The sequence below is a fragment of the Asparagus officinalis genome, chromosome 7 (assembly GCF_001876935.1).
Source record: "Asparagus officinalis chromosome 7, Aspof.V1, whole genome shotgun sequence".
In the NCBI taxonomy this organism is placed as follows: Eukaryota; Viridiplantae; Streptophyta; class Magnoliopsida; order Asparagales; family Asparagaceae; genus Asparagus; species Asparagus officinalis.
The window spans coordinates 131,502,023-131,513,005 of NC_033800.1; positions in this window are offsets into that span (position 1 = coordinate 131,502,023).

A 10,983-nucleotide genomic window follows, 5' to 3' on the forward strand; every position below is an offset into this window, starting at 1 on the left:
GTCTAATGGTGTAGCAAAACAAAAAAATTGAACTTTGAAAGATATGATTAATAGTCTACTTGAAAGCTCTGGACTTTCTCTGTATATGTAGGGAGATGCTTTGAATACGGCTTGTCACATCCCGAATAGAGTCTCTCAGAAACATAAGGAAAGTAGTCTATTTAAACTTTGGAGAGGTCGAAAGATAAGCTTGGAATACTTTAAAGTGTGGGGGTGTCTTGCAAAAGTATTAATACCAGAATACAAGAGGAAGAAGCTAGGTTCTAAGACGACAGACTCTATCTTTTTAGGTTATGCAGAAAACACCTATGCTTTGAGATTCTTAGTGATCGAATCTGAAATCCTGACATAGATGTTAATATAATTATTGAATTTCGTGATGTAACATTTTTTGAGGATCTTTTCTCTATGAAATCTGGAATGTTTGAAAATATTTCTAATGAAAATCCTATATCTAAATTGTCGTTCTTAGTCATGTGGAAAAAAGATGATAAATATGGAGAACGGATAATTTTAAATCTGAATATGAGAGATCAGATGATTTAGAGATCAGATGATTTAGATGAACCTAGAAGGAGTAAGAGAGTAAGGATTGTCAAGGATTTTAGAAGTGACTTTGTCACTTACAATATCGAGGAGGATCATACTTCCCATAGATCTGCTATGACTTCAAAAGAGGCTAAGTAGTGGAAGGATGCTGTCAAAAGTGAAATGGATTCTATTGTCTCTAATAGAACATAGGATTAGTTGATCTTCCTCCTGGGTGCAAGACAATTGGGTCTAAATGGATTTTTGAAAGGAAAATCAAACCAATGGAATTGTAGAAGAGTTTAAGGCTAGACTGATTGCCAAAGGGTTCAAACAAGTTGAAGGAATTGATTTCTTTGACATATACTCTGTAGTTGCCCGAATGACTATGATCAGAATGCTTACTACATTGGCTTCTATATATAATTTCACAATCCACCAGATGGATGTGAAAACTATTTTTCTTCATAGTTTCCTTGAAGAAGAGATTTATATAGATCAATCTGAGGGATTTGTAGCACCAGACAATGAATAGAAAGTATGTAAACTTGTGAAGTCTCTATACGGACTTAAAAAGGCTCCTAAACAATGATAAAAAAGGTTTGATACGATTATCATTGATTTTGGTTTTAAAATGATTGAGTCTGATAAGTGTATTTATAGCAAAGTAAGAGGTAATTCATATATTCTTCTGTGCATTTTAGTTGATGATATTCTATTGTTTAGATCAAACATTGAGATAATCAATGAGACTAAGTCATTCTTGAGTGGTAAGTTTGATATAAAGGATATGAGAGTCGCTAACGTGATTCTTAGCCTAAAACTAATTAGATCAACTGAGGGTATAGCTATTTCTTAATTTTACTATGTTGAGAAGATTACTGAGAAATTTGGCTATACAAATTACAAAATCATCAAAACTCCATATAATCCTTCAGTAACTCTCTACAAGAATTTAAGTGGAGTCTCTGTATCTTAATTGAGATATTCTTTGATAATTGGAAGCTTAATGTATCTTGCAAATTGTACGAGACTAGATATTTTTTACTTGGTTTCTAAATTAATTAGATACACTATCTATCCAAATAGGACTCATTGGGAGGACTTGGACAGGATACTTCGATATCTAAAGTGAACTATATCCCTTGCGCTGCATTACAGTAGATTCCCTCCTGTTTTAAAGGGGTATAGTGATGCTAGCTGGATTACCATGTGTTCAGCTAGCAATGATTGTATATGATATGTATTTACCTTGGGTGGTGGCACAATCACTTGGAGATCTATCAAATAGACCATTTTATCTCGGTCTACTTTTGAGGCAGAGCTATGCTCTTTGGACACTACTAGTTTAGAATCTGAATGGTTTGAGGGACTTGTGTCCGAGCTACCCATGATCAGCAAGTCTATTCCTACAATCTCTGTGCATTATGACAATATGACCATAATTGCAAGGATTAAAAGTTTAAAGTATAACCACAAAATACGAGGTCATATCTGTTCGCGGGAAAAATCGTTGTTTTCTTCATCATTGATTCCATTGCAAATTCTTGTAATAGTTTATCGATTACAAAGATCCGGTCTTTTTTTAGATCCGGTTACAACGAAAATCAAATAACACAAGAAATAAAGAAAATTACAACTTTCTCCTTATTTGTCGAACGAATCGCAAGATCCTGTTTTGCGGTCTCTTGCTTTGTGTGGGTTCTTTGCCTGCGCCGGGGTTTATCCGTGGACCACCGCGAGATCTAGATCCGATCAGATCTAAGCAGTACGACGGGTATTATTCCACAAAGGAAATAATAGCCGGGGAGGATTGATTCACCAAGGAAACAATCGTCCAAGTCTCGGGATCTAAGACCAAGCTTAGATCCGGAGTACGTTTGCGTAGATCTGAGATCCGGTCCTCTCGAACACCTGTCTTTTTTTGGCGTTGACGATCGCTGAGCACCAGATCTGGAAGAGTGAGTCCCCGAAGTCCCAAAGCTCCAATCTTTTTTTTAAGTTTCGAGTCTTGAATCCGACAGAGCTTCGCCTCCAAAATTTCCAACCTCTTGAAATGAACCACCCCCTCTCCTATTTATAGCCAAGCGTCACTGTGCCCATGCACGGGACAGTGTCGGCTTCCGTTGCTTGCGTGCGATTAGTCAATCTCGTTGCCTCGTTGGTTTGTCGGTTTGTGCCGAGCTGAGCTAAGGGACCTATAAGCAATTTTATATGCCTACAGATACCCCCTCCAAAGTATTTCAGTCTCGTTCTTTTATAGAAGAGTCTGGAATACTTTGGATATGCTTGTCCCAACCTTCAGTCGGTGTAATGGGATCTTGGAATGACTTCCGTTCTTGATTCCTTCAATTCTCCAGGCTATTCGGTGCTTTGTCGAATGTCTGAAAGAGTTTCGGTGCTGCATTTATTGTCTGACCGTTATCGGAATTTTGAACTTTGAAGTCGGTTCCTGATTTAGCTGACCATCGATTGTTGGCGTCGAGTCTTTATCTGCAACGCATTGTCCGGCGTGGTTTTGTTGAGTTATCCTTAAGAATATTTATAGAAAACATTCTCCAGGAACTTCTCAAAAAATTAGGGAACAGTTTATACTCATATACCTTATTGGAGTATTTAAGAAGCAGTTTAACCTCCTGCAACTGTTGGAGGATTGAGAAGCAGTTTATACTCATATCCGACTACCGTTTGAGTCGGGCTAGCATGCGGATTATTTAAGCCCGTTCCGCATGTGACGTTATGCTAAAAGAGTTAACCCTTTTAGTGCTACGATATTGAATACGTAGACTTCGTCTTTCTCCTGTGAAAAGACTAACCAGCAACGTGTATCAGACGTTGACTTAGGATTTTTGGCAAATTCTCAGCCCTCAACGGATTTGACATGCTTTTACCGATTACCGTTTGAATCGGGCTTACATGCGAATTGTCTTAAGTCCGTTCCGCATTTGACGTTGTGCTAAAGGAATGAACTCCCTTAGACTTGATGCTGCGACTTCGAATACGTAGACTTCGTCTTTTTCACGGGAATAGACTACCCGGCGACGCGTGTTAGGCGTTGACTTTAGGATTTTTTGGCTAACCCCCAGCCTTTAACGATTTGATTAGCCTTTACCGACTACCGTTTGAGTCGGGCTAGCATGCGGATTGTCTAAATCCGTTCCGCATGTAACGTTGTGCTAAGAGAGTGAATTCTCTGAGACTTTGTGCTATGATGTTGAATACATAGGCTTCGCCATTGTTACGGGAATAGGCTACCCGGCAACGTGTATTAGACGTTGACTTATCCCTACTTAGGCTTCGGGATGAGATACCCCAGAATCGAACTCTGGTGTCTTTTTCAATCGGTAAAAGACTAAACCGGCGACAGTGTTAGGCGTCGGCATATCCTTTCTTAGGATTCAGGATGAAATTCCCCATGCGTGTAAGGCATGGATTTTGGTGTTATTAATAACAACCTGTCACAATGTTGAATATGTGAACCCACAATGTTGAATATGTGGACGGATGTTCTTTTCAACGGTTAAGAACTAACCGACAGCGCGGGTTAGGCGCAGGCTTATCCTTGCTTAGGTTTCAGGATAGAATACCCCAGAATCGAACTCTGGTGTCTTTTTGTATGGAAAAAGACTAAACCGGCAGCGCGGGTTAGGCGCAGACTTATCCCTGCTTAGGATTCGGGATAAACATCCTATACCTGTGAAGCACAGATTCGAAAAGGATTGGTATGGGGAAGGAAGAATTTTATATTCTATTCCCCGAACAAAGAAGGAAAGGAGACTCGAGGTGGGATCTCCACCCCCAGAATCCGGAAAGGTGAAACTAAGAGTGGGATCTCCACTCCGAGAATCAAAAAGATTCGGATAACCCTAACTGTCGGAAGGTTTGATTATCGAACTAAAGATGAATTTCTCGTTTATCGAGAATGAATCGTGGTTTTGGTCCTAACTGTAGGAAGGTTTGACCAAGTGGGAGGTTTGAGGTGACCCTAACTGTAGGAAGGTTTGATCACTCGATTTGAAAGTGGACCTCTCGTTCATTGGAGGAATCGAGAGGGGTTTTTGGTTTTGGTCCTAACTGTAGAAAGGTTTGACCGAATGGAAGGTTTAAGACGATCCTAACTGTAGGAAGGTTTGATCGCTTGATTTGTGGACCTCTCGTTCATTGGGAGAATCGAGAGGGGATTTTGACTGTGGTCCTAACTGTAAGAAGGTTTGACCAATCAGGAACTTTACGTCCAGACTCTAACAGAGAGAGTGTTGAGTGCACAGACACAGTGAGAACTTGAATGGGAGTCCTTATTCATTACATTGCTGTGGTTTTGGGAACTTCCCGTTACATAAATCGTCCACCCCCAGTTTCCTCTGCGGAACTGGTTCGGACATTATTATCAGTTAACTAACCGGGTTATCCTTAAGAATATTAGCTTAATATTCTCCAGGAACTTCCCGTCAAAAGTGGGGAAACAGTTTAGACTCATATACCTATTGGAGTATCAGGGAGTAGTTTAACCTCTTATACCGGTCGGAGGATTGAGAAACAGTTTATACTCGTATACTCTTTGGAGTGTCAGGAAGCAGTTTATACTCTTATACCGGTCGGAGTTTTGCCGTTTTTATTTGGCTTACCTTAGCGTTATAACGCCGGCTTCGACCAAGGTCTGAATGCTATTCCTGAGAGCAAAGCAATCCTTGGTGGGATGAACAACCCTTCTGTGGTATGCACAGTACTTTGGGTCCGTAGTGTTATCAGCTTCCTCCTGATTCGTGTTGAGTGCACAGACACGGTGAGAATTTGAATGGGAGTTCTTATTCATTACATTGCTGTGGTTTTGGGAACTTCCCGTTACATAAATCGTCCACCCCCAGTTTCGTCTGCGGAACTGGTTCGGACATTATTATCAGTTAACTAACCGGGTTATCCTTAAGAATATTAGCTTAATATTCTCCAGGAACTTCCCGTCAAAAGTGGGGAAACAGTTTAGACTCATATACCTATTGGAGTATTAAGAAGCAGTTTATACTCGTATACTTTTCGGAGTGTTGAGAAACAGTTTATACTCGTATACTCCGGCTTCAACCAAGGTCTGAATGCTATTCTTGAGAGTAAAGCAATCCTTGGTGGGATGAACGACCCTCCTGTGGTATGCACAGTACTTTGGGTCCGTAGTGTTGTCAGCTTCCTCCTGATTTGTGATAGGTGGTAGCTTGATCTTTTTACCTTCAAGGAGGGATTCGAAGATGGCTGGAACGTCTTCGTCCTTGAAGGAATACTCTCTTTGGAGTCTCGGACCCGAAGTCTTTTGCTGCCTTCGAGATTGCTGTTGTGACGCTTGATTAGCACCACCAGCAGCTGCAGGTGCCTTGCCCTTACCACGAGAGGCGAAGTTTGAGTTCAGCGGATTAACCGTCGGTTGGTTCCTCTCGGCCTTCTTCCTTCTAAGAAATCGCTCAGCCTGCTCCCCTCGGACTTTCAAATCCTTCCAAGTGTCAGACGGTGCTGTCCCCATTGCTTCCAATACGTCTAAGGATAGATTATTATGGCAGGTCTGGAGAATGAATTCCTCGGTGATCGGGTCCCGGCAATTCAGCTTTGTTATGGAACCTTTTGACGAAGGTGTCGACTAACTCCCCGTCCTTCTGCTTCTCATCGAGTAATGATCCGATAGATATCTCGGTGTCGTCATCGAAGAAGTTAGCAAGGAATTTTGTCTCCATGTCGTCCCAGCTGTTCACGCTGCCTGGCTTGAGGCGGCGATACCAATCGAAAGCCGCTCCGCGAAGAGTGCCGACGAATGACCGCACCATCAGAGGCTCATTGCCGGAAATAATACCCAGGTGCGATTTGAAATAAATCAAATGCTGAGTGGGGGAACCCTTCCCATCGAACGGCGTGAAGTTGATTAGATTGAACTTCGCCGGATATGGGATCGATTCCCACTCTCTTGGGTATGGACAGGGAATGCCTGTTTTCTTCGTCTCTTGAGCGGAGATCAATGTGTTGATTTTGCTCTCGAGATCTTTGATCTTCAAGTCTTCACTTGTATCTTCATTGGCATCCTCATTACCACCCCCTGCATTGACGGGAGGATCATTGGCATTGTGAGCTTCATCCGTATCCGTGTGCTCCTCTTCCTGAACGACCTGGTTACGGCGGCTTGGTTCACCTCGCTGGTTCGTCAGTGCCTGAATTTGTTGCTCATGCATCTCTCTCATAGTCTGCATGGCCATCTGCATCTCGAACCTAAAGCTTTCCTGTTGTTTGGCTATGGCATCTTCGAGCATCTTGGCCACTTGTTCCGCGCTTATCATCAGTGACTCGCGGGGTTCCCCCTCACTGGACACTGTATTATCTGATGCGACTGCGGAGCAGGTATCCGACTCTTCACCTTCTGAAGGTACTCTTGTCCGAACCCTACCATAAGTTCCTCGTGCGATGGCTCCGGACTGCAGACGGGTTACACGCCGAGATGCTTCCAGAAACGACTTGAGATCAATCTGTGTCGATGTCTCTTTGCTGGTCATGTTGGCGGTGACCCTCGGAAATTCTCCGTCTTTAACCACCGTTCTTCTTTGCCGGAAACGCCTATACCTTGGTTTTGGCGTTTCGGTGCCGAGCCTTTCGAACACTGAAATTCTCTCGGGGATTACCTTGATGCAGTTGCATTGAGACAGTACCGCCCGAATGAGCTTTGAACAAGGGCACTGAGTTTCTAGCCTTCGAGGACTCCTCTTTCTGGCTTTGCTCGTACCCCAGCACGATAGTACAGCTCGTCCGTTTGAAAGTCAGAGCAACCTATCGTGTGTTGGCACAATTTCTCAGGTATAACGTAATCATCATCAGACGACAACGTTTCCTTCTGAGGGAGAACTGCCTTCTTTGGACTTTCAAGAGTCACGCGCCTCGAGACATGCCTTTTTGGGCGTGAATTCTCAGCGGGCTCCTGAACTTCAACGCGCAAAGTAGTGCGCTTGGGGCGACCCCCAGCATGTTGCGTTGTTTGGGGCTTTCGTAGTGGGTCCAAACGTTCTTGGATTGGAGCTTTGCTTCGCTCCTCGGGAAGTGGACCGAGGCGCTCCAAGACTGACTTTCTCCTTCGGGAGGATTCTGCATGATCTCCCGGAGTAGCTATGGGAATTCTCGGCGGCTTAGCTTGGTTCGCCGGAGGTTGAACTTTGGTTGGAGGCTGCAAAGGTTGCTCCTTAGCCTGAATTGCCGCTTCAGACTTTGGCCTCCAAACTTTGCGAGTTGGTGGCGGCTTCTTGGCTACCTCTCTTTGCAACTTTCTACGGGCTTCTTCGGCTTGAGCCCGTGCCTGCGCTGATAGTGCGCGGCGTTTGCGGATGCGTTCTTCCAGCGTCGAACGATTCCGTTTGACACGGATCCATTCCATTGTTGGCGGCTTGGAAGAGGTGCCGTTCATCTGTTGTTGAGGCTGTTTGCCTCTCTTGTTCTTCAGACCCGCGTTGTAGCGGACTCCGTCGGTGGACTCCATCGCTTTGGCGAATTGTTTGGCCAAGCGTTGGCGTTGCCTTTGGCGGGCTCTCTGGAAAATCGTTGCTTTCTTCATTGATTCCATTGCTATCTTGAATAACAGTTTTTCGGTTACAAAAGATCCGGTCTTTTTTAGATCCGGTTACAACGAAAATCAAATAACACAAGAAATAAAGAAAATTACAACTTTCTTCTTATTTGTCGAACGAATCGCAAGATCCTGTTTTGCGGTCTCTTGCTTTGTGTGGGTTCTTTGCCTGCGCCGGGGTTTATCCGTGGACCACCGCGAGATCTAGATCCGATCAGATCTAAGCAGTACGACGGGTATTATTCCACAAAGGAAATAATAGCCGGGGAGGATTGATTCACCAAGGAAACAATCGTCCAAGTCTCGGGATCTAAGACCAAGCTTAGATCCGGAGTACGTCTGCGTAGATCTGAGATCCGGTCCTCTCGAACCCTGTCTTTTTTTGGCGTTGACGATCGCTGAGCACCAGATCTGGAAGAGTGAGTCCCCGAAGTCCCAAAGCTCCAATCTTTTTTTTAAGTTTCGAGTCTTGAATCCGACAGAGCTTCGCCTCCAAAATTTCCAACCTCTTGAAATGAACCACCCCCTCTCCTATTTATAGCCAAGCGTCACTGTGCCCGTGCACGGGTGTGGCCACCTCATAGATGGCCGGCCACCTCAAGGTGGCTCGGCTCATGCCGAGCCACCTTGAGGTGGCTCGGTTTGAGCCGAGCCCCTCCGGGTGTGTTGTTCTTGGGCCGAGCCACCTTGAGGTGGCTCGGTTTGAGCCGAGCCCCTCCGGGTGTGTTGTTTTGTCGTTTTCCGCTCTTGGTTCTATCTGTGATTCGGTTCTGTGGTTGATTTATCCAGACTTGATTCGTTGACCTGATTTGGCAGTAAATCCGGATCCCGATTAGGCAGTAAATCCACTTCTGAGTTCGAGTCCGAAACCGATCTTGATTCGGTCGTGATTCGTCCGAGTATGCCCTTGGTTGGATGACTCGTTGACTCTTCGAACACTTGGCTTGATCCCGCACGCGAATGGACGTATTCCGTTGCTTGCGTGCGATTAGTCAATCTCGTTGCCTCGTTGGTTTGTCGGTTTGTGCCGAGCTGAGCTAAGGGACCTATAAGCAATTTTATATGCCTACAATATCCAAGTACGGATAGACCATGAAAAAGTCTGTTGATGAAGGGGTAATTGCTGTGGACTTTGTCAAGTTCAAGGACAACACAACATATCCTTTACAAAAGGACTTGAGTTGTCATTAGTTCTTAAATCCAGGTTGATGATGAAAATGAAACTATTACCTAACTCATCGACGGTAGCAACCTAACATATTTGAGTGGAGATCCCACAAAGTAGGTTCAATATGGTAATAATAGTCGTATGAGTTGAACAGCTAATCATAGATTGATATATTTTATCTGATTCTATCATCATGTATACATGTAAGGTGTTGCTAACTATTAGTATAGTAAGAATATTTTGACTCTGAATAGGATCAAGTCTTAAGACGAGATGCAAGAACGTACTGCATCCCCAGAGATGCCTAACTATGTGAACATAATTGTGTCACAGCAATTAAAAGAAGTAGGTTATTCCTTGAAAATATTCCATAATGCGTCAAACCAAAAGATTGCTACTATAGCCTATATCTTATTGTTACCAATGAATATCACCACATCAAGGGTTCAGGTTTAAGACTTGGTTCAGGTTTAAGACTTAGTTTCACTTTGTGCCTGTGGTGATAAAATCGGATAACTATAGGAAAGGTTCAAATCGGAAGATACCTTCTCCAAAAGCATGATATTTATACTCTTCTTTACTTTTAGCTATGGAATTGTGATGATAAAAATGAATAATGGAGGAATTTTATGGAAAGATACCATTTATATGGTTGGATTCCATAGATGAAACAAAAGTGTGTTTAATTAGTAATATGTAAGTTTTAATCCCACATTGACTAATTGAATGCAATTTAGTTGGTTCAAATTAACATACGTGTTATATTTGGTATAACAAAGGAGTTAGAACTATATAATTGTGCTGGTATATAAGCGAGCGGGCACGTGCGAGTGGGCTCGGGCGTACGGGCTCGAGCATGCGGTCTCGAGCGCGTAGGGTCGTGCGCGCGGGTTCGTGCTCGTGGGCTGGGGCGTACATGCTCAGGTGCGCGTAGTCCGACACATGCTCCTTTTGTATGTGCCGTTTTTAAACCAGCATAAACGTTTCGTATGTTACGAACGTTACAAGGTTTAAATGATAGTTATTGCAAACGTTACAAATGTTGCAATAACTGACATTCAAAGTTTTGTCCAACCATTTAGCTCTCATAAACCCTATAAAGGGACTTCTTTGTTCATTTGAAACACAGAGACAAACGAATTCTTCTCTTGTCTTTTTACAATTCTATAAGCTCTTAGTACCGAAGATTCTGGCGAACTAAAGTTGTTGTCGAGGTGTTTAACAAAAGAGAGCGCTTCTTTGGACTGCTGCCGTCTCATCCTCAGAAGTATTGTGCAGCCCAACGCTACCGTAGATGAGACATAATTTCTTCAAGACCGGTCCTTTGTTTAGAGGGCTATTCAGCAATTTTGTAAAGTATCTCGAACTTGAAGTCTATTTGAGATGTTTTATAAATCTGCTCTTTTCTTTCATTCCTGTGTGATTTGTTCTGTTTAATTTTGCATCTATGTTTATTATTGTTTTTCACAACAAAATAAAAGGCCAATTTGGTAATTACCCTTGCTTCCCTCTCAATTTTGGCTCAGAAGTGTCTGTTGCATATGCGGGCGGTTACCATAGGAAGCCTAGTCCAGTTGCTTAATGTTGCAACTGCTTATAATAAGTATGGTCATTTTCTGTGTTTACTTCACATAGTCAGTGAGTAGTCTCAATGCGAGGTCTCCATTCATGGACTTAATTTCGAATTTGTGGTTATTTGTTCACTGTG